At 42.7% G+C, this 23458-nt stretch overlaps 1 pseudogene; it reads right to left on the reverse strand.

The window, feature by feature from the left end:
* Positions 1-17328: 17328 nt before the first annotated feature.
* LOC145858910 (claudin-4-like) lies at positions 17329-18104 on the reverse strand (annotated as a pseudogene).
* Positions 18105-23458: the final 5354 nt, after the last annotated feature.

Here is a 23458-nt window from a genome sequence, read left to right on the forward strand (position 1 = left end):
TCATAAACTGATATCCCAACAATGCCACTAAAATAACCCCTGCTACTACTAACATGGCCCGTGACTATAACCTCCTTCACTTCCTGTCCTTACAGCGACTGCTGTGAGAATAACTACTGCATGTAATACGTCAAGTGTTTGCCGGCTGTTAGAAATTGTGAAAGATATTTAATGAAATTGGAAGAATATCCAACTAACAAAACTCTGAGTCACAGGTTACTTGAAAGTTTACCATAGTCTGAACTGCCCGGTATCTCTGCTACTCTCACCATGATCTGGTTATGTGTAATGTTCAATTTAACTTCATAATAGTCCCTACATTGTGCACAGTTAGCTGTCCTCCCTCTTCTATGAGCTATCTCCTGTAACAATATACATAGTCTCTGGGAATGATACCACTCTACCACTACAACCTTCATTTATGAGCCCCCACAGATCTCCACTGCAGTCACATTCCACCCCACTTAACAGCCCTATGTAAACATTCTGTCTCAAACACAGGCCTCATGTGTATCTCGCCTCCTGCTACAGGTACATTTGCACATATATCATTCCATCTAACCCATAACACACTAGTCACTACTCCTAATGCACTTCTACAGTTATAAACATACTAAACCATTCTCAAATCAATTAGTCAATATACATCAGTCCCTCCTCTGGAACAATGATCACTCTCATGTTCCACGAAACCTAAAAACATATTGACTTAAAAAGGACAGAGAAAAAAAGTACATGTTTAATAATTTCACACCACCCTTGATGCGACTAAAACTGAGGAAAGAACCATTACGTTCTATACCCATGTGATGCTGGTCTCCATGCCCTCTCCTTCATTTTCATCCTTGGGTGTTATCGTAAAACACAGACTACGAGCCTCGTATGCAATTAATTGTACCGTATCAACCAGCAATCTCGATGTATCGATGTGATTTAACATAAAAATTCTGATGAGATGGTAAAACAAAAGAAAACAAAAAAAACCTTCATGGTTGACCCAAGTTGTCATCCAGTGAGTACTCTAATAACCCCCCTTTGTCCCTGTTTTCCTGTGGCCTGGTAATGAAAAATTGGTATCTCAATGCATACTTAGTCTAAATTGTTCGCAGTGTGCAGACCCCCCTTCTCACGGCACTTATCATTCTAGTGTGTCTTCTTCAGAAAGCATTACAGTTCATCTTCCCAACAGCACATGTAACTCTTGCCTGTCACATTTGATGGCCCTTGATGATGTCCCGATTTCAATATCCAAATAGATACATCCGTTTCTCTCACATACACAAGTCTATCGCCTGAGCCGTTATCTCTCTCCACGCTCACTCCACATGCGTGGTCTCATCAGCTCTCCTGCCGCCCGTACCCATGTTTGGCCCGGACTCAGAAGTGTTAAAAGTCACTGTCGCATTGAACGCCTTTGTTGCTCGTTCTTCAGCCGGTTAAGGAGGGTTTTGAGGTTCACACACACACTGTTTGTGGCCAAATTATTCCTACATGCATTAAGACACCATCTGATGTCACCTTCCATGATAACCTCAAGAGAGGACAGATCAGAACAACAGTTTAGTTCAATTAATTTCTGTTTCAGGAAATCCAGACAAGCAATGACTCCTAAATCCCCAATTAAACTATATGTTCACTTGTGAGAATGTGGGAAGGGTCCGTGGACATAGGGGCAGTATTTGCACGGCTGGATAAAAAACGTACCCGATTTAATCTGGTTACTACTCCTGCCCAGTAACTAGAATATGCATATAATTATTGGCTTTGGATAGAAAACACCCTAAAGTTTCTAAAACTGTTTGAATGGTGTCTGTGAGTATAACAGAACTCCTATGGCAGGCCAAAACCTGAGAAGATTTCAAGCAGGAAGTGGCCTGTCTGAGAAGTAGTGTTTCATCTTGGCTCTTTTTATTGAAGACTCAGGATCTGTGCAATAACGTGACACTTCCTACGTCGTCCATAGGGTCTCAGAGCCCGGGAAAATGTTGAACGATATCGAGGCAGGCTCTGGCTGAAACACTTTATCGCTTCTGGCAAGTGGCCACTCAGAGTACCATGGGCTTAGGCGCGTGCCCGCTTCGACCAAATGGTTTCTTTTCCTTTGTCTGTTTATCTAAACGCAGATTCCCGGTCGGAATATTATCGCTTTTTTATGAGAAAAATGGCATAAAAATTTATTTTAAACAGCGGTTGACATGCTTCGAAGTACGGTAATGGAATATTTAGAATTCTTTTGTCACGAATTGCGCCATGCTCGTCACCCTTATTTAGCCTTTAGGATAGTGTCTAGAACGCACGAACAAAACGCCGCTGTTTGGATATAACGATGGATTATTTTGGGCCAAACCAACATTTGTTATTGAAGTAGAAGTCCTGGGAGTGCATTCTGACGAAGACAACAAAGGTAAGAACATTTTTCTTATAGTAAATCTGACTTTGATGAGTGCTAAACCTGCTGGGTGTCTAAATAGCTAGCCCTGTGATGCCGGGCTATCTACTGAGAATATTGCAAAATGTGCTTTCACCGAAAAGCTATTTTAAAATCGGACATATCGAGTGCATAGAGGAGTTCTGTATCTATAATTCTTAAAATAATTGTTATGCTTTTTGTGAACGTTTATCGTGAGTAATTTAGTAAATTCACCGGCAGTGTTCGGTGGGAATGCTAGTCACATGCTAGTCACATGCTAATGTAAAAAGCTGTTTTTTGATATAAATATGAACTTGATTGAACAAAACATGCATGTATTGTATAACATAATGTCCTAGGGTTGTCATCTGATGAAGATCATCAAAGGTTAGTGCTACATTTAGCTGTGGTTTGGGTTTATGTGACATTATATGCTAGCTTGAAAAATGGGTGTCTGATTATTTCTGGCTCGGTACTCTGCTGACATAATCTAATGTTTTGCTTTCGTTGTAAAGCCATTTTGAAATCGGACAGTGTGGTTAGATTAACGAGAGTCTTATCTTTAAAATGGTGTAAAATAGTCATGTTTTTGAAAACTTTAAGTAATAGCATATCTAAGGATTTGAATAACGCGCCACAGGATTCAACTGGCTGTTGAGTAGGGCGTCCCACCTAGCCCAGAGAGGTTAAGGGACAGGTATGATGAGTGTGTTTCATTCAGTGACCTCATGGAGGACAGGAAACACACATAACTATATCTCTGAATGTGTACATTTCTCAATTATGGGGTTTGCATCTAATTCTTGTATAAAATGAATGAGTAAAGATGAAACTATTTCTGAAATGATGTAATTTTATGTTAACCTTTAGAATGAGGGAATTGAATTCCCTGTAAAGTTTAACTAGTCAGTGGCCACACCCCCGTGAGCACAGACATGATCTGGTGTCATGGAACACCCTTTTCTATTGTAACGAATAAAACCCTTTCCTGTGGAAATCCTCTACAGACTAAGCAAACCCACAGCAGGAGCTGTGATTGTGAATTGTTGAGTACCAAAACTAGAAAACTTTACCACGTGGAGCATTAGCTACAAGGCTGGAAATGGTTAAAATCAGAGACTATAGATCCATACAGAATAAGAGCAAATCCCATCCAAAATAAATCCAACTGTATCAACACCACTAACGCATATTCATAACTGGTAAATTGTGTGTGCGTGCTGGTGTGTGTGTGGTAAACCGTCCAAAAACACACATGGACCGGCCTTACTTATCTTTAATTCCATTTATAGCCTAATCCAAATACTTGTATACTTAAAACTGAGAATATCACTGACAGCTCTCCCCAATACCACAGTTTCCGGGGACATTCCATTGAGAAACCAAACATGATAATGGTAAATCCACTGTCCTTACTCCAATCATTAAATGTTTGTTTCAATCCACCCCAACGTTTATGTATCTTTTATTTAGCATGAAACGCCAACTTTATCTCGCCACTGAGTCCAACAATTCACTGTTCTCTTTTCCCTGTCTGATTCTCTATAACCACCACACCACAATGTTCATGAACTAAAAAAATGTAAAGTTAATTTTAGGTTTAGTAACCACTTTGCTAATTCCTCGTTACCCCGACACCCATTCATCCATTCTAGAAATCAATTTCAGAATAAGACAACATAAAACGTACATCTATTTCATAATAAAACACATAACATTTCTCATGAGATAAAAAAAACTAAGGTTTTCTGAGTTTGCAAGGAGTGTTTGACCAGATAACTTTAATGTGTTACCTCTTTAGAAACCAAACCCCCTGGCATTTCGCCTAGATTCTTCAACCCAAAATACTTTTTTCTATTGGCAAATTTTGCCAATTTCTAATCATAAGGAATCTGCGATATTTGATCCCTGGCCTTTATTAAAAAGTTGGCACTAAACCACTACTGATCGGACTGAGCCATATACCACTATGTGAAAGTTTGCATGGCAGCATTTCCTTTGAATTCAGCAGGCTCCATTTCTACTTGCAGTCATTCTTCCAATCTCCGATAGTCCCACATCTAAAACAGGGAGCTATCTCCCTATGCTTTGATGTTTTTTTGCTACGTTTCTTTGTCTTACCTTGGCCATTGGAACCACTGTTAGTGACTTTCACTGTTGTTGTATTAACCCCTCGCACATCTGCGAAGTGAGTGGAGTTATATTCCACTCTCAAAACATCTGGCTGTATTTCCTCCACAACCCCCGCAATTGCCGTTTTGATCACGTTTCAAACCTGCCATCAAAGCCGAAGTACAAATTATCAATGTACTCCCGTACCCAGTCTTTTTGTAGCTAAGTACATCTATTATTTCCCCATATTCGAGATGAATTGCTAGAATGCTCGTGCATTCTTTCAGCGCCCCCATTGCTTTATTAAACTCCACTTGGAGAATCGGGGCGCCTGTCGCCATATCAATAGTTATTATTCCCAAACCTCTCCCGACGGTGTCTAGGGTGTTTTAGATTTCTTCACTCCCGTCTATAATACATACCTTCCAATATCCATTTTCCAAGGTAGCACTACCCACTTCCCCGGAGAAAAGTTATGGTATTTGCGTCTATTAATTGGTTATGGCACTTAATACCTTGTATTAGAACCAATACTATAGCATCTGCAAATTTGTTACTGGAGAATACAGATGACATAATGTCTTATTCCAGTATTGCGCCTGAAATATCACTGTTGTTGATAACCCACATTACCAAAATTATTCACACTTGTCTTCCTATTTCCACATAATCTTTCATGGTTCCCCCTCCCCATAGGGCATAAACCAACCTCTCTCCGTATTGCTACTGCTACTAAACGTAACTCAAACAGTGTTAGAATATCATCTTTTTTTTTTACTCACTAGCTTCTTGAATTCTCGTCTTCCTAAAACTCACTAGTTTCTAGAACTCTCATCTTCCTAAAACTCACTAGCTTCTAGAACTCTCGTCTTCCTAAAACTCACTAGCTTCTTCAACTCTCATCTTCCTAAAACTCACTAGCTTCTAGAACTCTCATCTTCCTAAAACTCACTAGCTGCCAGAACTCTCATCTTCCTAAAACTCACTAGCTTCTAGAACTCTCGTCTTCCTAAAACTCAGTACCTGCTAGAACTCTAGTCTTCCTAAAACTCACTGGCTTCTAGAACTCTCGTCTTCCTAAAACTCACTAGCTGCTAGAACTCTCGTCTTCCTAAAACTCTCTAGCTGCTAGAACTCCCATCTTCCTAAAACTCACTGTCACTGCAGCTGCACCTTTTACAGTTCTCGCAGGGGAATACCACTCCTCGGGACCTACCCAATACGGAATCTATCCTATGCTATATTGTCACTCCTGGATCTCGCAGAGGGAAACCTCCACTCGGGACCTATCCTTGCAGAACCTGCCCTACACCTGATTTCTACCTGGATCTCGCAGAGGAAAACCACATGTGATCGCTTCCCTACACTCAGTCTTTCAATAGGATCCCTGATATAATGTAAACGTAATACATTACCCTCTCTCTCTCATGTCCATGAATAAGTATATTTCATATTCTCAGAAACCAACAATGCCTATGTAGATATTCCATAAAAAATCTAATGGTATGTCAGTCAGGCAGTCTTTATCCCTAGGGGAGGGTCCTTTATCCCTGAGGGAAGGGTGTTTTAATTATCCCTGAGTGAAGGGTCCTATCTCCCTGAGGGAAGGATGTTTTAATTATCCCTGAGGGAAGGGTCCTATCTCCCTGAGGGAAGGATGTTTTAATTATCCCTGAGGGAAGGGTCCTTTATTCCTGAGGGAAGGTTTCTTTAATTATCTGTGAAAAAGGACCCTTCCCTTTGGGATGTAGGACCCTTCCCTCAGGGATGAAGGACTAAAATGTAAATGTAAATGTAAGGTGGAGGACAAGTTTTACGTGTTCCTATTGTTTTTTTGGTTAGTTTTTTTGCATTGGTTGTAACAGATTTTTTAACTTATTTTGTACATAATGTTGCTGCTACCGTCTCTTACGAGCAAAAATAAGTTCTGGACATCAGAACTGCAATTACTCACCACGAAATGGCAGAATCCTTTTTTTCCTTTAACGAGTCCGATGAGCCCGATGTCAATGACATACTGCTTTCCCGTGAACAGGCCCAGATCCCCGTCATTTGCGTGAAGAGAAGGCGGAGAATTCGTAGATGATCGAATAAACCCCCACTGCTTTCCATTCAGCTAGCAAATATGCAATCTTTGAAAATAAAATCGATGACCTACGGAAGATTAAACTACCAACGGGACAATCAACCTGTAATATCTTATGCTTCACGGAGTCTTGGCTGAACGATGACATTATCAACATATGGCTGGCTGGATATATGTTGTATCGGCAAGATAGAACAGCAGTATCTGGTAAGACAAAGCGCAAGGGACTATGTATTTTTGTAAATAACAGCTGGTACACAATATCTAAGGAAGTATCGAGGTTTTGCTCGCCTGAGGTAGAGTGTCTCATGATAAGCTGTAGACCACACCATCTACCGTAGTCAATAAGCTGTATTCCGCCATAAGCAAACAGGAAAACGCTCACCTAGAGACGGAGCTCATAGTGGCCAGGGACATTAATGCAGGGAAACTTAAATCGGTCTTACCAAATTTCTATCAGCATGTTAAATGTGCAACCAGAGGGAAAAAATCTCTGGACCACCTTTACTCCACACACAGAGAGGTATACAAAGCTCTCTCTCGCCCCCATTTGGCAAATCTGACCATAATTCTATCCTCCTGATTTCTGCTTACAAGCAAAAATTAAAGCAGGAAGCACCAGTGACTCTATCAATAAAAAAGTAGTCAGATGAAGCAAATGCTAAGCTACAGGACTGTTTTGCTAGCACAGACTGGAATAGTTCCTGGATTCCTTCGCATTGAGGAGTACACCACATCAGTCATTGGTTTCATCAATAAGTGCATTGATGACGTTGTCCCCACAGTGACTACGTACATACCCCAAACAGAAGCCATGGATTACAGACAACATCTGCACTTAGCTAAAGGCTAGACCTGCCGCTTTCAAGGAGCGGGACTCTAACCCGGAAGCTTATAAAAAATCCCGCAATGCCCTCCGACAAACCATCAAACAGGCAAAGTATCAATATAGGACTAAGATCGAATCGTATTACGCTGGCTCTGATGCTTGTCGGATGTGGCAGGGCTTGCAAACCATTACAGACTACAAAGGGAAGCACAGCCGAGAGCTGCCCAGTGACACAAGCCTACCAGACGAGCTAAACTACTTCTATGCTTGCTTCGAGGAAAATAACACTGAAAAATGCATGAGAGCACCAGCTGTTCTGGAAGACCGTGTGATCACGCTCGCCGCAGCTGATGTAAGACCTTTAAACAGGTCAACATTCACAAGGCGGCAGGGCCAGACGGATTACCAGGACGTGTACTTTGAGCATGTGCTGGCCAACTGGCAAGTGTCTTCACTGACATTTTCAATCTATCCCTGGCCGAGTCTGTAATACCAACACGTTTTAAGCAGACCACCATAGTACCTGTGCCCAAGAACACTAAGGTAATCTGCCTAAATGATTACGACCCATAGCACTCACGTCTGTAACCATGAAGTGCTTTAATAGGCTGGTCATGGCTCACATCAACACCATTATCCCAGAAACCCTAGACACACTCCAATTTGCATACCGCCCTAACAGATCCAAAGATGATGCAATCTCCATAGCACTCCACAATGCCCTTTCCAACCTGGACAAAAGGAACACCTATGTGAGAATGCTATTCATTGACTACAGTTCAGAGTTCAACACCGTAGTGCCATCAAAGCTCATCAGTAACCTAAGGATCCTGGGTCTAAACACCTCCCTCTGCTACCAGATCCTGGACTTCCTGACGGTCAGCCCCTAGGTGGTAAGGGCAGATAACAACACATCCGCAATGCTGATCCTCAACACAGGGGCCCCTCAGGGGTGCATGCTCAGTTCCCTCCTGTACTCCCTGTTCACTCATGGCTGCACGGCCTGGCACGACTCCAACAACATCATTAAGTTTGCCGATGACACAACAGTGGTAGGCCTGATCACTGACAACAATGAGACAGCCTATAGGGAGGAGGTCAGAGACCTGGCCATGTGGTGCCAGGACAACAACCTCTCCCTCAACGTGATCAAGACAAAGGAGACGATTGTGGACTACAGGAAAAAGAGGACCGAGCATGCCCCCATTCTCATCGAAGGGGCTGTAGTGGAACAAGTAGAGAGATTCAAGTTCCTTGGTGTCCACATCACCAAGGAACATTGACTAACTGGTGCCCCCGCAAATTGACTCTGTACCGGTACCCCGCTGTACAGTATATGGCCTCGCTATTCTTATTTTACTGCTGCTCTTTAATTACTTCTTACTTTTATATATTTTTCTTATCTGTGTTTTTAAAGTTTTTTTTTACTGCATTGTTGGTTAGGGGCTCGTAAGTAAGCATTTGACTGTAAGGTCATGTTGTATTCGACGCATGTGACTAATAACATTTGAATTTATTTGATGTAGGGAATATGGTGCCATTTGTGGCGCACACAAGGACAGATGTTCACAGGAACACACGGGGACATGGAGAGAGTTCAGTAATGACTCAGTTCACAGCAGCATCCAGTAGACACAGGGACATGGATAGAGATCAGTATTGACTCAGTTCACAGCAGCATCAAGTAGAAGAGTTCATATTCTTCATAAAGGAATGGCTCTCAAATTTTGTGCACACATTTGTTTCCATCCCTGTTAGTGAGATATTTCTCCTTTCCCAAGATAATCCATCTACCTGACAGGTGTACCATATCAAGCTGATTAAACAGATCATTACAAAGGCCACTCTAAAATGTGCTGTTTTGTCGCGTAACACAATGTCACAGATGTCTCAAGTTTTGAGGTAGAGTGCAATTAGCATGCTAACTGTAGGAATGTTCACCAGAGCTGTTTCCAGAGAACTGAATGTTCATTTCTCTACCCCTGCCCAGTTACTTTTTTCCCCCCAAGATGGCGTAGCAGTTCAGACGTCCTCTACCCCCCTCTTGTCGTGTCCCGTGTATATATATATTTACATATTTTTTTTTTCTTTTTTTTCTTCACTTACATTTTTATATATATCTTTTTTTTTTTATTCTAAAAACTCAACCTCAAAGCACTCTCCTGCAACCCGCCTCACCAATTTAAAAAGAAAGTATTATTTACCTCATCTGAATTCCACAACAGAAGCTAGCAAAAGGTTAGCCATTTTCACTGGCTAACGTTGAAGTTCAGCTAGCCACGGTTAGCTGTCCTCAGCTATCCATTAGCTCGAAAAGCTATCGCCAGTTTTTGTACAGCGCGACTCAGACCAGAGCATACCGGACCTATTCTCTCTCCTTTCCCCGATTTCTACCGCAGGCTCTGGACATTTACACCTGGATCTTGCAGCTAACTAGCTGCTACCTGAGTGACTATTGGCAACGTCGGTCACGGAATTAACACACATTATTACGGAGCTAGCCAGCTAGCCAGCAGAAGAGTTCCGTCAGCCACTCCTGGGCTATTCCTGAGCTAGCCAGCTGAAGTGTCTCCTGGGCTACAACTCACCTATCCTGACCCGTTTTACTGCCGATGCGGAGCCCCATCGGGTCTTCACGACTGGACCACCGACGTTATCTGCCCGAGGGAATTATCCAACTGGCCCCTCCGTCGCGACGTAACCTGATCGCCCATCTGCGGCCCGCTAATCGTTAGCTGTCTTTTCGGCTGCGATCTGAATAGGTCTATCGGACACTTTTCTTGGGCCACTATAACTAACTATTTTGCCAACTTGGACTGGTCCCCCCTTCCACACGGAACCCCACTAACCCACAGACGGAAACGCACGAGGTGGCTAAAAACAGACCTCCCTCCCATCTTCCACCAGCTTGCTACCTATGGCCCGGCTAGCTGTCTGAATCTCACTGGACCCTTTGATCACTCGGCTAAGCATGCCTCTCCTTAATATCAATATGCCTTCTCCATTGCTGTTCTGGTTAGTGTTTATTGGCTTATTTCACTGTAGAGCCTCTAGCCCTGCTCATTATACCTTATCCAACCTCTCAGTTCCTCCACCCACATATGCTATGACATCTTCTGGTTTCAATGATGTTTCTAGAGACAATATCTCTCTCATAATCACTAAATGCCTAGGTTTACCTCCTCTGTACTCACATCCCACCATACCTTTGTCTGTACATTATACCTTGAAGCTATTTTATCGCCCCCAGAAACCTGCTCCTTTTTCTCTCTATTCTGGACGTCACAGACGACCAATTCTTATAGCTTTTAGCCGTACCCTCATACTCATTCTTCTCTGCTCCTCTGGTGATGTAGAGGTGAATCCAGGCCCTGCAGTGCCTGGCTCCACTCCTACTCCCCAGGCGCTCTCTTTTGATGACTTCTGTAACCGTAATAGCCTTGGTTTCATGCATGTTAACATTAGAAGCCTCCTCCCTAAGTTTGTTTTATTCACTGCTTTAGCACACTCTGCCAACCCGGATGTCCTAGCTGTGTCTGAATCTTGGCTTAGGAAGTCCACCAAAAACTCTGAAATCTTCATCCCTAACTACAACGTTTTCAGACAAGATAGAATGACCAAAGGGGGCGGTGTTGCAATCTACTGCAGAGATAGCCTGCAGAGTTCTGTCCTGCTATCCAGGTCTGTACCCAAACAATTTGAACTTCTACTTTTAAAAATCCACCTCTCCAAAAACAAGTCTCTCACCGTTGCCGCCTGCTATAGACCCCCCTTGGCCCCTAGTTGTGCTCTGGACACCATATGTGAACTGATTGCCCCCCATCTATCTTCAGAGCTCGTGCTACTAGGTGACCTAAACTGGGACATGCTTAACACCCCAGCCATCCTACAATCCAAGCTTGATGCCCTCAATCTCACACAAATTATTAATGAACCCACCAGGTACAACCCCAAAGCCGCAAACACTGGCACCCTCATAGATATCATCCTAACCAACGTGCCCTCTAAATACACCTCTGCTGTTTTCAACCAAGATCTCAGCGATCACTGCCTCATTGCCTGCACCCGTAATGGGTCAGCGGTCAAACGACCTCCACTCATCACTGTCAAACGCTCCCTGAAACATTTCAACGAGCAAGCCTTTCTAATCGACCTGGCCCTGGTATCCTGGAAGGATATTGACCTCATCCCGTCAGTAGAGGATGCCTGGTTATTTTTTTTTAAATGCCTTCCTCTCCATCTTAAATAAGCATGCCCCTTTCAAGAAATTTAGAACCAGGAACAGATATAGCCCTTGGTTCTCCCCAGACCTGACTGCCCTTAACCAACACAAAAATATCCTGTGGCGTTCTGCATTAGCATCGAACTGCCCCCTCGATATGCAACTTTTTAGGGAAGTTAGAAACCAATACACACAGGCAGTTAGAAATGCCAAGGCTAGCTTTTTCAAACAGAAATTCGCTTCGTGCAACTCCAACTCTAAAAAGTTCTGGGACATTGTAAAGTCCATGGAGAATAAGAACACCTCCTCCCAACTGCCCACTGCACTGAGGATAGGAAACTCTGTCACCACCGATAAGCCCACTATAATTGAGAATTTCAATAAGCATTTTTCTACGGCTGGCCATGCTTTCCACCTAACTACCCCTACTGCATTCAACAGCACTGCACCCCCCACAGCTACTCGCCCAAGCCTCCCCCATTTCTCCTTCTCCCAAATCCATTCAGCTGATGTTCTGAAAGAGCTGCAAAATCTGGACCCCTACAAATCAGCTGGGCTTGACAATCTGGACCCTTTCTTTCTAAAATTATCTGCCGAAATTATTGCAACCCCTATTACTAGCCTGTTCAACCTCTCTTTCGTGTCGTCTGAGATTCCCATAGATTGGAAAGCAGCTGCTGTCATCCCCCTCATCAAAGGAGGTGACACTCTTGACCCAAATTGCTACAGACCTATATCCATCTTACCCTGCCTTTCTAAGGTCTTCGAAAGCCAAGTCAACAAACAGATTACCGACCATTTCGAATCCCACCGCACCCTCTCCGCTATGCAATCTGGTTTCAGAGCTGGTCATGGGTGCACCTCAGCCACGCTCAAGGTCCTAAACGACATCGTAACCGCCATCGATAAGAAACAATACTGTGCTGCCGTATTCATTGACCTGGCCAAAGCTTTTGACTCTGTTAATCACCACATCCTCATCGGCAGACTCAGTAGCCTTGGTTTCTCAAACGATTGCGTCGCCTGGTTCACCAACTACTTCTCTGACAGAGTTCAGTGTGTCAAATCGGAGGGCCTACTGTCTGGACCTCTGGCAGTCTCTATGGGGGTACCACAGGGTTCAATTCTTGGGCCAACTCTTTTCTCTGTATACATAAATGATGTCGCTCTTGCTGCTGGTGAATCTCTGATCCACCTCTACGCAGACGACACCATTCTGTACACTTCTGGCCCTTCTTTGGACACTGTGTTAACAACCCTCCAGACGAGCTTCAATGCCATTCAACTCTCCTTCTGTGGTCTCCAACTGCTCCTAAACACAAGTAAAACTAAATGCATGCTCTTCAACCGATCGCTGCCTGCACCTGCCCGCCTGTCCAGCATCACTTCTCTGGACGGTTCTAACTTAGAATTTGTGGACAACTACAAATACCTAGGTGTCTGGTTAGACTGTAAACTCTCCTTCCAGAATCACATCAATAATCTCCAATCCAAAGTGAAATCTCGAATTGGCTTCCTATTTCGCAACAAAGCATCCTTCACTCATGCTGCCAAACATACCCTCGTAAAACTGACCATCCTACCAATCCTCGACTTCGGCGATGTCATTTACAAAATAGCTTCCAATACCCTACTCAACAAGCTGGATGCAGTCTATCACAGTGCCATCCGTTTTGTCACCAAAGCCCCATATACTACCCACCACTGCGACCTGTACGCTCTCGTTGGCTGGCCTTCGCTTCATAATCGTCGCCAAACACATTGGCTCCAGGTCATCTACAAGACCCTGCTAGGTAAAGTCCCCCCTTATCTCCGCTCACTGGTCACCATAGCAGCACCCACCTGTAGCATGCGCTCCAGCAGGTATATCTCTCTGGTCACCCCTAAAGCCAACTCCTCCTTTGGTCGTCTCTCCTTCCAGTTCTCTGCTGCCAATGACTGGAACGAACTACAAAAATCTCTGAAACTGGAAACACTTATCTCCCTCACTAGCTTTAAGCACCAGCTGTCAGAGCAGCTCACAGATCACTGCACCTGTACATAGCCCTTCTATAATTTAGCCCAAACTACTACCTCTTCCCCTACTGTATTTATTTATTTTATTTATTTTGCTCCTTTGCACCATATTATTTATATTTTATCTCTGAACTTTCTTCAAACTACAAATCTACCATTCCAGTGTTTTTCTTGCTATACTTTATTTACTTTGCCACCATGGCATTTTTTTTTGCCTTTACCTCCCTTATCTCACATCATTTGCTCACATTGTATATAGTCTTATTTTTTTTTCTTCTACTGCATCATTGATTGTATGTTGTTTTACTCCATGTGTAACTCTGTGTTTTTGTATGTTGTCGAACTGCTTTGCTTTATCTTGGCCAGGTCGCAATTGTAAATGAGAACTTGTTCTCAACTTGCCTACCTGGTTAAATAAAGGTGAAATAAAATAAATAAATAAAATGTGAAATCCATAGATTAGGACCTCATGAATGTATTTAAATTGACTGATATCCTTATATGAACTGTAATTCAAAAAAGTATTAGAAATTTTCGCATGTTGCATTTATATTTTTGATCAGTATATTTCATAAGATCCCTGGGTGACCATACTGTAAAAAAGGTGCTTTAGAAAAATAAAACACTTCATGTCGTTCGTCCCTGACTTTTTAATTTCTGCTGAAATTGACTCCACTAACAAAACCAGAACAAAACTACGTCCTTGTAATTCCTTACTACCCAGACAAAGACACTAACGAGGAACTAGGTAGAAATGGGGAACCTGGGGAGATCAACCCAACGTCAGAATTACCATCAAATATGAGGAAGAACTCCTAGTTCTGTCTGCAGCTGTAACCAAATGTGGAAAAAACTGTTAGGTTTAAATCTAAATCAGTTGGTATAAACAGACCAATTTCTTTTGCCCTTTTACAGGAAACCATATTTCTAAGTGAATGAAGCAGATGTGAAGTTGAGCGTTTTTGGTAAATAGGTCAGGCTGATGTCTGCATTCGATAAGAGATCTCAGGTGTAAACTAGGCCTAAGCTTGGCAGGACAGACACAGAGAGGAAATGAAGGGTGTGAAAACATCAAGTAATTTGCACGCAGCTGTCAAGGGGCCCTTACCGACTGATTCTGATTGTTGTTTTTACTCAAATGTGTTAGCCAAAGCTTTATAGGGCGTTAACATTTCATAATTGCCTGAAATAAAATAAAATAAAAATGCAAATGAAAGAGGTATTTAAAATCTTGGGACGATGATTATTATAGCAGTTCATTTACAGAGGAAATGTCTGTTTTGGGGTGTAGGGAATCCCCTCGAAGGCATTTTGAAATGGGCTCTCCAATCTCTAAATCCACCCCAGCATACATGGGTGATGATAGAATCTAACATTTGACCCACTAACATCTGGTTATCAACTCAGAAAACCATTGTACTACTTACACCATGATCAGACCTTGGCCCTGTCCAGAAACAACCCCGGGGTAGGAAGAAGAACAAGGTTCCACCATATGAAGTTAGGAGACAGAACAACAGTTGCAATTTAATAAGAGTTGCATTTTTTTGTAAATAATAATGATAAAGCTATTTATTTTTGGTGGTATTTCCGCCAGCTATAAAAACATCCCACCTCAACCCCAGCCTTTAGACAGCATTCTTACATGTTTTTAAAAGGAAGTGGTAACTGTGAGTCTTTTCTGTGCGTCACTGAGTCAACACGTGGCAATGTTTTTTGTGTGGCCATTTTTAGTCAGTCTTACTAATTCAAAGAACAATTTCAGTCCCAGAAAGCGCCAGCGTGGATGTAGGCTTTTGTTCCAGCCAAGCGGTAACACACCTGATTCAACTGATTTCTAAGTTTAGCTATTATCAATAATCACTGCTAATCATAATCATATAACTATACTTCACGTATTGCTTACAACGTATTGCTTACTGTGGTAGAACGGATAAGATAAATCAAGGTAATGTAGGACACGATTTAGAGAATGTCTCTGTTAAAGCAATAGTAGCAGCAGCAGCAGCAGCAGAAGCACCAGACAGTGATCCCACCACAATAGGACATAAACTCCTCTATGACCTGTTGAAGACAGATGTCACGGTTGTCGTTGGTTAAGGAGGACCAAAATGCCGCAGGTATGTGTATGCTCATCTTGACTTTTAATAAATTCCAAAATGAACACCACAATAACAAAAAGAGAATGCACGATCAACAAACAGTCTGGCAAGGCACAAGGCTAAACACAGAACAATCTCCCACAAACACACAGACAAACACACCCAACTAATATAGGACTTCCAATCAAAGGCAACACCACACAGCTGCCTTCAATTGGAAGTCCACCCCAATTAACCCTACATAGAAACAGACTACCTAGATTAAACATAGAATACATGAATCTCAAAACAGTGCCCAAAACCCCCCGGAATATTAAATCAAATGCCCTTACTACAAAAACACCACCCTGAACCACATAAAACAAATACCCTCTGCCACGTCCTGACCAAACTACAATAACAATGAACCCTTATACTGGCCAGGACGTGACAACAGAGCTGTTAGCGGGAGGTTGATTGAGTCATTGTTGAATCTGACTGGTTCCTCTTGAAGATGCAGCAGCAGAGTATGGTCCCACCTATCAGGAGTATGGAGGCGGACCACCTATTGAATTCAGCCAAGTAACCCAAAACACCCAAATAATCCAGCAGGAATGGAATATTCTGTATCATGTAATGGGCAAACAAGAAGAGAGTGGTGAGCTGGTGGATACCAGCCAGGATGAAGAATATTCCAACTATAAAACTGCTCTTGACCCTGGTCCTGTTACTCTTGATGCAGTTACAGCACTTGGTCCCAAATATGGACCCCATCAGTCCTAGAGTTCCCAGGATGGAGGAGATGGAAGTGATCGTCATCAGAGTCCATATGACCCACTGGTGGGTCCATAAGAAACTACAATACAGACAACACAGGGCACTAGAGAGACTATCCATCCAAAGGCTCTCAGAAACATGGCTCAATCTCACTAGGTTCTTGATAAAGTTGGTGCACTTGGCCCTGACGATGGAGACTCCCAGAACCCAGAAGATGATGGAGATTATGGTCATGGCTCTGACTGGCTGCAGGTTCTGGGGTAAGGCTAGCATGGAGTCGTAGACCTTGCACTGCATCAGCCCTGTGCTCTGGACCAAACAGCTCCTCTATAGCCCTTCCATGCGAGGTGAAGATGTTGGCTCCGATGAAGGCAGTCACTCTCCAAACTGGCAAAGCACAGACCGCTATGGAGATGATAATTTTAATATCAAAACGATGCCCACCATCTCCTTCCACATTGAAATGTTTTATTTTACATTACATTGAAGTACATACTCAGAGCTTCAAATGGCATATTATCCACTGTAGTTGTAAGAAACATGGGGAAGTAATGCTGCTTTAAATGTTGATGACCTTAAAATCCCATTTATGAGAAAAAATAATTAAAACATTTTGCTGCAATTTTCACACTTGCTCTACATTAATCCTTTGGAAACATATATTTAGAAAAGGAATACGTTCACCAAATTGCCTAAATGGATTCTCTGAACAGTATAGCACCAAGTTCCCCCATTAGACAAACCATTACGTTAATGTTATTCAATTGGTTATTGTTGTATAAGAAAGATAACCTTTCACATTGAACAGCTACAGTGCTGCTCTACAGTGGTGAACTGCAGGATACCAGCCAGGATGAAGAATATTCCAACGATAACCCTGGCCTTTACCCTGGTCCTGTTACTCTTGATGCAGTTACAGCAATTGGTCCCAAAGATGAACCCCATCACTCCTAAAGCTTCCAGGATGGAGGAGATAGAGGTGATCGTCATCTGATACATACATATGTCCCTATAGGAGGGTACACAAGCACATTTGGCTAGGCATAATATAGAGATAGCACAGGGAACAAGGGAGACTATCCATCCAAAGACTCCAAGAGTGATGCACAGTAAGACCCCTCCAATCAGAAGCAGGTCAGGTCACCCAGACGAAGTACAGCGAAGCCCCCAGCTTCTTCTTCCCTCCGATCCACTTGGAGGAGTTGCTGATGATTGATCTTTCTACCAATGAAACAGCGATAAGGATGAGAATTCCGGCCAGGATGAAAAGTATTCCAGCGATAACTATCAACTTGGGCTGAGACGTTTTGTCTTTGATGCCGTTGGTGCGCTTGGCTCCGACCATGGAGACCATGACCCCCAGAACCACCAGGATGATGGAAGTGAGTATCATGGCTCTGGTGACCTGCAGGTTCAGGGGCATGACATCACACTGCATCTGGCTTGTGCTCTCGACATTACAGTTCATACCCGATAGTCTTTCCAGTCTTGGTGTGCATCACCCACATGGGCAAAGCACATGCCATTATGGAGCTGATTCATTCTATATCTCCCAAGGCAATGCCAACCATCTCCTTCCCAATGGACTCCTTGAGTTACTCAACAAAGAGGTTTCAGAAAACCTGAGAAGATAGAGAAGATACTATATCTTGTTATGGATAGGGGGCAGTATTTTCACGGCCGGATAAAAAACTTACCCAATTTAATCTGATTATTACTCCTTCCCAGAAACTAGAATATGCATATCATTATTAGCTTTGGATAGAAAACACTCCAAAGTTTCTAAAACTGTTTGAATGGTGTCTGTGAGTATAACAGAACTCATTCGGCAGGCCAAAACCTGAGAGGATTCCAAACAGGAAGCGCCCTCTCTGACCATTTCTTGGCCTTCTTGATCATCTCTATCCAAAACAGGGGATCTCTGCTGTAACGTGACATTTTCTAACGCTCCCATAGGCTCTCAGAAGGCGCCAGAACGTTGAATGATGACTTTGCAGGCCATGGCTGAAAAACAGTAGCGCATTTGGTAAGTGGTCGATCTGAGAACAATGAGACTGGGGCGCGCGTGCACGAGACGACTCCATGTTTTCATTTTCAGTCTTTGAACGAAAACAACGACTCCCGGTCGGAATATTATCGCTTTTTTACGAGAAAAGGGTGACGCACCGGGCGCGTCACCCTTCGTTACCCTTCGGATAGTGTCTTGAACGCACAACAAAACGCCGCTATTTGGATATAACTATGGATTATTTGGAACCAAACCAACATTTGTTATAGAAGTAGAAGTCCTGGGAGTGCATTCTGATGAAGAACAGCAAAGGTAATCCAATTTTTCTTATAGTAAATCTGAGTTTGGTGAGTACCAAACTTGGTGGGTGTCAAAATAGCTAGCCGGTGATGGCAAGCTATCTACTCAGAATATTGCAAAATGTGCTTTCACCGAAAAGCTATTTTGAAATCAAACACCGCGATTGCATAAAAGAGTTCTATATCTATAATTCTTAAAATAATTGTTATATTTTTTGTGAACGTTTATCGTGAGTAGTTCTGAACGTCACATGCTAATGTAAAAAGCTGGTTTTTGATATAAATATGAACTTGATTGAACAAAACATGCATGTATTGTATAACATAATGTCCTAGGTGTGTCATCTGATGAAGATCATCAAAGGTTAGTGCTGCATTTAGCTGTCTTCTGGGTTTTTGTGACATTATATGCTAGCTTGAAAAATGGGTGTCTGATTATTTCTGGCTGGGTACTCTGCTGACATAATCTAATGTTTTGCTTTCGTTGTAAAGCCTTTTTGAAATCGGACAGTGTGGTTAGATTAACGAGAGTCTTGTCTTTAAATAGCTGTAAAATAGTCATATGTTTGAGAAATTGAAGTAATAGCATTTCTAAGGTATTTGAAAATCGCGCCACGGGATTACACTGGCTGTTGCGTAGGTGGGACGATTTCGTCCCGCTTAGCCCAGAGAGGTTAAAGACAAGACTCTCGTTAATCTAACCACACTGTCCGATTTCAAAAAGGCTTTACAACGAAAGCAAAACATTAGATTATGGACAACTACAAATACCTAGGTGTCTGGTTAGACTGTAAACTCTCCTTCCAGACTCACATTAAGCTTCTTCAATCCAAAATGAAATCTAGAATCAGCTTCCTATATCGCAACAAAGCATCCTTCACACATGCTGCCAAACATAACCTCGTATAACTGACCATACTACTGATCCTCGACTTTGGTGATGTCATCTAGAAAATAGCCTCCAACACTCTACTCAACAAACTGGATGCAGTCTATCACAGTGCCATCCGTTTTGTCACAAAAGCCCCATATACTACCCACCATTGCGACCTGTACGCTCTCGTTGGTGGCCCTCGCTTCATACTCGTCGCCAAACCCACTGGCTACAGGTTATCTACAAGTCTATACTAGGTAAAGCCCCGCCTTATCTCAGCTCACTGGTCACCATAGCAGCACCCACTCATAGCACGCGCTCCAGCAGTTATATCTCACTGGTCACCACCAAAGCCAATTCCTCCTTTGGTCATCTTTCCTTCCAGTTCTTTGCTGCCAATGACTGGAACGAACTGCAAAAATCTCTGAAGCTGGAGACTCATATCTCCCTCACTAGCTTTAAGCACCAGCTGTCAGAGCAGCTCACAGATCACTACACCTGTACATAGCCCATCTGTAAACAGCCCATCTATCTACCTACCTCATCCCCATACTGTATTTATTTATTTATCTTGCTCCTTTGCACCCCAGTATCTCTACTGGCACATTCATCTTCTGCACATCTACCATTCCAGTGTTTAATTGCTTTATTGTAATTACTTCGCCACAATGGCCTATTTATTGCCTTAACTCCATTACCTCATTTGCACTCACTGTATATAGACTTTTTGTTTTCTTTTGTTCTACTGTATTATTGACTTTATGTTTTGTTTATTCCATGTCTAACTCTGTGTTGTTGTATGTGTCAAATTGCTATGCTTTATCTTGGCCAGGTCGCAGCTGCAAATGAGAACTTGTTCTCAACTAGCCTACCTGGTTAAATATCAATAAATGTAAAAAATCCACAGATGATGCAATCTCATTCACACTCCACACTGCCCTTTCTCACCTTGACAAAAGGAACACCTATGTGAGAATGCTGTTCATTGACTACAGCTCAGCGTTCAACACCATAGTGCCCGCGAAGCTCATCACTAAGGTAAGGACCCTGGGACTAAACACCTCCCTCTGAAACTGGATCCTGGACTTCCTGACGGGCCGCTCCCAGGTGGTAAGTGTAGGCAACAACACATCTGCCATGATGATCCTAAACACTGGGGCCCCTCAGGGGTGTGTACTTACTCCCCTCCTGTATTCCCTGTTCACCCACGACTGCGTGGCCAAACACAACTCCAACACCATCATGAAGTTTGCTGATGACACAGTGGTAGGCCTGATCACTGACAACGATGAGACGGCCTATAGGGAGGAAGTCAGAGAACTGGCAGTGTGGTGCCAGGACAACAACCTCTCCCTCAATGTGAGCAAGACTAAGGAGCTGATCGTGGACTACAGGAAATGGCAGGCCGAACAGGCCCCCATTAACATCGACGGGGCTGTAGTGGAGCGGGTCGAGAGTTTCAAGTTCCTTGGTGTCCACATCACCAACAAACTATCATGGTTCAAACATACCAAGACAGTCGTGAAGAGGGCACGACAAAACCTTTTCCCCCTCAGGAGACTGAAAAGATTTGGCATGGGTCCCCTGATCCTCAAAAGGTTCTACAGCTGCACCATCAAGAGCATCCTGACAGGTTGCAGGTATTTCAACTGCTCGGCATCTGACTGTAAGGCGCTACAGAAGTTAATGCGAACGGCCCAGTACATCACTGGGGCCAAGCTTCCTGCCATCCAGGACCTACAAAATTGGCGGTGTCAGAGGAAAGCCCATAATATTGTCAGAGACTCCAGTCACCCAAGTTATAGACTGTTGTCTCTGCTACCACACAGCAAGCGGTACCGGAGCGATGAAGCCTAGGACCAAGAGGCTCCTCAACAGCTTCTACCTCCAAGCCATAAGACAGCTGAACAATTAATAAAATTGCCATCGGACAATTTGCATTGACCCCCCCCTTTTGTACACTGCTGCTACTCGCTGTTTATTATCAATGCATAGTCACTTCACCCCCACTTACATGTACAAATTACCTCAACTAACCTGTACAACAGCACACTGACTCGGTACCGGTGCCCCCTGTATATAGCCTCATTATTGTTATTCTTATTGTGTTACTTTTTGATTTTTACTTTTGATTTTAGTCTACTTGGTAAATATTTTCTTAACTCTTCTTGAATTGCACTGCTGGTTAACCTCTTACATCTAGACGTTCCGCTAGCGGAACACCTGCTCCAATATCCAATGATAGGCGTGGCGCGAATTACAAATTCCTCAAAAATACAAAAACTTCAATTTTTCAAACATATGACTATTTCACAGCATTTTAAAGACAAGACTCTCCTTTATCTAACCACACTGTCCGATTTCAAAAAGGCTTTACAGCGAAAGCAAAACATTAGATTATGTCAGCAGAGTACCAAGCCAGAAATAATCCGACACCCATTTTTCAAGCTAGCATATAATGTCACAAAAACCCAGAAGACAGCTAAATGCAGCACTAACCTTTGATGATCTTCATCAGATGACACACCTAGGACATTATGTTATACAATACATGCATGTTTTGTTCAATCAAGTTCATATTTATATCAAAAACCAGCTTTTTACATTAGCATGTGACGTTCAGAACTAGCATACCCCCCGCAAACTTCCGGGGAATTTGCTAACAATTTACTAAATTACTCACGATAAACGTTCACAAAAAGCATAACAATTATTTTAAGAATTATAGATACAGAACTCCTCTATGCACTCGATATGTCCGATTTTAAAATAGCTTTTTGGTGAAAGCACATTTTGCAATATTCTAAGTACGTAGCCCAGCCATCACGGGCTAGCTATTTAGACACCCGGCAAGTTTAGCACTCACCAATATCAGATTTACTATTATAAAAGTTTGATTACCTTTTGTTGTCTTCGTCAGAATGCACTCCCAGGACTGCTACTTCAATAACAAATGTTGGTTTGGTCCAAAATAATCCATCGTTATATCCGAATAGCGGCGTTTTGTTCGTGCGTCCCAGACACTATCCGAAATGGTAAATCATGGTCGTGCGCATGGCGCAATTCGTGACAAAAAAAAATCTAAATATTCCATTACCGTACTTCGAAGCATGTCAACCGCTGTTTAAAATCCATTTTTTATGCAATTTTTCTCGTAAAAAAGCGATAATATTCCGACCGGGAATGTCCATTTAGCTAAACAGAGGAAAGAAAACAAAGCTTTCGGTTGACGCGGGCACAAGCCTGAGTCTCACAGTACTGTAACCAGCCACTACCCAAACGCGCTACTTTTTTTCAGCCAGAGCCTGCAAAGCCACGATTCAGCGTTTTGCCGCCTTCTGAGAGCCTATGGCAGCCGTAGGAAGTGTCACGGGACAGCTAAGATCCTCACTCTTCAATAAACAGAGACAAGAAGAACGACACCTTGTCAGACAGGCCACTTCCTGCATGAAATCTTCTCAGGTTTTTGCCTGCCATATGAGTTCTGTTATACTCACAGACACCATTCAAACAGTTTTAGAAACTTTAGGGTGTTTTCTATACAAAGCCAATAATTATATGCATATTCTAGTTACTGGGCAGGAGTAGTAACCAGATTAAATTGGTACATTTTTTATCCAGCCGTGAAAATACTGCCCCCTAGCCATAACAGGTTAAGGGCTTGTAAGTAAGCATTTCACTGTAAAGTCTACACTTGTTGTATTCGGCGCATGTGACAAATATAGTTTGATTTGATTTGATTTG

This window comes from Salmo salar, chromosome 11 (assembly GCF_965601325.2).
Source record: "Salmo salar chromosome 11, fSalSal1, whole genome shotgun sequence".
Taxonomy (NCBI): domain Eukaryota; kingdom Metazoa; phylum Chordata; class Actinopteri; order Salmoniformes; family Salmonidae; genus Salmo; species Salmo salar.